Here is a 3,742-nt window from a genome sequence, read left to right on the forward strand (position 1 = left end):
CTAGTGTTGATGTATATTGGTTGTCATTCAGAACCATTGATATGTTTTCTCAGTTGGTTCTCTGTCTCTATGTAATTCTCCTCAGTATCATTGATCAGCTTGTTGGCTCGGTCCTAATTGATGTGTTCTCTGTCACCTGGAGCTGCATGGAAAATGGTCCAGGAACTAAAGGACAATTCAGGACTAGTCAGCCCACTACAAGCTGGTATCACTTACTTTCTACTAAACTATATGGTCTGGTTTCCCAGACACAGATGAATCCTAGTCCTGGACTAAACAGTATGTTCAATGTAGATGTCCAGGAAACCGGCCCTAAATGTGTCATCTTTCATCCTCCCATACTGCTCAGTCCAGCAACATTAAACCTGTCCAGCAGGTGGTGCTGTTGACCAAACAATAAAACCAGCAGATATCTTGACTTGCCACTCAGTATATCAGTAATGTTCAGAATAGTACTTTAATATCATTGGAGATTGATGGTCTTTTTAATCCACTATCCAGAGTCAGGAACAGATGAAGTTAGGTCTGCTTCTGTTCAGTGATTAAATATGATTTATGGTGATGGGAAATAATAAAAAACACTCAACTTCATCTAGTAATAGTTTTCCTTTGTTATTTATTCCAAGGTGTGTCTTTAACTTGTAAATGTATTGTGTGGAGGTGAGCTAGTGGTGTGGCTGATAGAATAGAATGAAAAGGGAGGAGGGGAGGAAGAGGGGAGGAGTGAAGGGCTGTTCAAGAAACCAGAAGAGGAAGATGTTCAGGGGAATTACTGTCTCTGTTCCAAATGGTTCCCTATTCCCTACGTAGTGCACTACGGTGCTTCTGACCAGGTCTAAAGTAGTGTTCTACGTAGGGAAAAGGGTGTAGATTTATTACAATATCATGCTTTAGTGTTTGGCACAAAAATATATTAGATCTCCACCCACCCACTTCCTGTCTGTCATCCCCAGTTCTGTTAAGACTTCCTCTCATTGAACTGGGCCTCATTCTAAATGGTCACTTTGTATTGATAGTCCATACTGGTCTTTACTATGGTTCTACATACAGTACCTGTATTGATAGTCCATACTGGTCTTTACTATGGTTCTACATACAGTATCTGTATTGATAGTCCATACTGGTCTTTACTATGGTTCTACATACAGTATCTGTATTGATAGTCCATACTGGTCTTTACTATGGTTCTACATACAGTACCTGTATTGATAGTCCATACTGGTCTTTACTATGGTTCTACATACAGTATCTGTATTGATAGTCCATACTGGTCTTTACTATGGTTCTACATACAGTATCTGTATTGATAGTCCATACTGGTCTTTACTATGGTTCTACATACAGTACCTGTATTGATAGTCCATACTGGTCTTTACTATGGTTCTACATACAGTATCTGTATTGATAGTCCATACTGGTCTTTACTATGGTTCTACATACAGTATCTGTATTGATAGTCCATACTGGTCTTTACTATGGTTCTACATACAGTATCTGTATTGATAGTCCATACTGGTCTTTACTATGGTTCTACATACAGTACCTGTATTGATAGTCCATACTGGTCTTTACTATGGTTCTACATACAGTACCTGTATTGATAGTCCATACTGGTCTTTACTATGGTTCTACATACAGTATCTGTATTGATAGTCCATACTGGTCTTTACTATGGTTCTACATACAGTATCTGTATTGATAGTCCATACTGGTCTTTACTATGGTTCTACATACAGTATCTGTATTGATAGTCCATACTGGTCTTTACTATGGTTCTACATACAGTACCTGTATTGATAGTCCATACTGGTCTTTACTATGGTTCTACATACAGTACCTGTATTGATAGTCCATACTGGTCTTTACTATGGTTCTACATACAGTATCTGTATTGATAGTCCATACTGGTCTTTACTATGGTTCTACATACAGTATCTGTATTGATAGTCCATACTGGTCTTTACTATGGTTCTACATACAGTATCTGTATTGATAGTCCATACTGGTCTTTACTATGGTTCTACATACAGTACCTGTATTGATAGTCCATACTGGTCTTTACTATGGTTCTACATACAGTATCTGTATTGATAGTCCATACTGGTCTTTACTATGGTTCTACATACAGTATCTGTATTGATAGTCCATACTGGTCTTTACTATGGTTCTACATACAGCACCTGTATTGATAGTCCATACTGGTCTTTACTATGGTTCTACATACAGTATCTGTATTGATAGTCCATACTGGTCTTTACTATGGTTCTACATACAGTATCTGTATTGATAGTCCATACTGGTCTTTACTATGGTTCTACATACAGTATCTGTATTGATAGTCCATACTGGTCTTTACTATGGTTCTACATACAGTACCTGTATTGATAGTCCATACTGGTCTTTACTATGGTTCTACATACAGTACCTGTATTGATAGTCCATACTGGTCTTTACTATGGTTCTACATACAGTACCTGTATTGATAGTCCATACAGGTCTTTACTATGGTTCTACATACAGTACCTGTATTGATAGTCCATACTGGTCTTTACTATGGTTCTACATACAGTACCTGTATTGATAGTCCATACTGGTCTTTACTATGGTTCTACATACAGTATCTGTATTGATAGTCCATACTGGTCTATACTATGGTTCTACATACAGTATCTGTATTGATAGTCCATACTGGTCTTTACTATGGTTCTACATACAGTATCTGTATTGATAGTCCATACTGGTCTTTACTATGGTTCTACATACAGTATCTGTATTGATAGTCCATACTGGTCTTTACTATGGTTCTACATACAGTATCTGTATTGATAGTCCATACTGGTCTTTACTATGGTTCTACATACAGTACCTGTATTGATAGTCCATACTGGTCTTTACTATGGTTCTACATACAGTATCTGTATTGATAGTCCATACTGGTCTTTACTATGGTTCTACATACAGTATCTGTATTGATAGTCCATACTGGTCTTTACTATGGTTCTACATACAGTACCTGTATTGATAGTCCATACTGGTCTTTACTATGGTTCTACATACAGTATCTGTATTGATAGTCCATACTGGTCTTTACTATGGTTCTACATACAGTATCTGTATTGATAGTCCATACTGGTCTTTACTATGGTTCTACATACAGTATCTGTATTGATTTTCTATTATAGTTTATATTTTACCTTTATTTAACACAACATTAAACAACACTATAAACACACATACAGTACAACAATTACATATTACATTACAAACACAAACATCTTGACTAATAACAGCTGGCCTAAAGACAATAACACTCTTCTATGATATAGACATCGATCAAGTGTTTAAACTCCACCAAGGAAACTAGATCATCACATTTTAAAATGTTCAGGAGAGAATTCCAGAACCACGTTGCTTAGTAAAAGGGACTGCAGTGTGCTTTAACACAACATTAAACAACACTATACACCACGTTGCTTAGTAACTAGAACTATTTCCACCAGGACCTGTTCTACCTCTTGGTTCTGTTAGAAGCAAATCAGAATGGGACCGTAATTTATATTTATTTACTGACCTGACTAAAAAATAACTATGGCATTTTACCCAATAATAATCAGTGTATACCCGTGTTTAAGCCTACAATATGGCCTTATAAATCAGTGTATACCCGTGTTTAAGCCTACAATATGACCTTATAAATCAGTGTATACCCGTGTTTAAGCCTACAATATGACCTTATAAATCA

At 36.6% G+C, this 3,742-nt stretch overlaps 1 protein-coding gene across 1 annotated transcript in view; it reads left to right on the forward strand.

Moving 5' to 3' along the window:
- Window positions 1–595, forward strand: part of LOC116367568 (tripartite motif-containing protein 16-like) — a 12,766-nt gene extending 12,171 nt beyond the window's left edge. The window contains exon 6 of the mRNA XM_031818903.1: window positions 1–595. This exon is cut by the window's left edge and continues 1,203 nt beyond it. The gene's annotated coding sequence lies outside the window, so the exon portion shown is untranslated.
- Window positions 596–3,742: the final 3,147 nt, after the last annotated feature.

This window comes from Oncorhynchus kisutch, unplaced genomic scaffold, assembly GCF_002021735.2.
Source record: "Oncorhynchus kisutch isolate 150728-3 unplaced genomic scaffold, Okis_V2 scaffold1703, whole genome shotgun sequence".
In the NCBI taxonomy this organism is placed as follows: domain Eukaryota; kingdom Metazoa; phylum Chordata; class Actinopteri; order Salmoniformes; family Salmonidae; genus Oncorhynchus; species Oncorhynchus kisutch.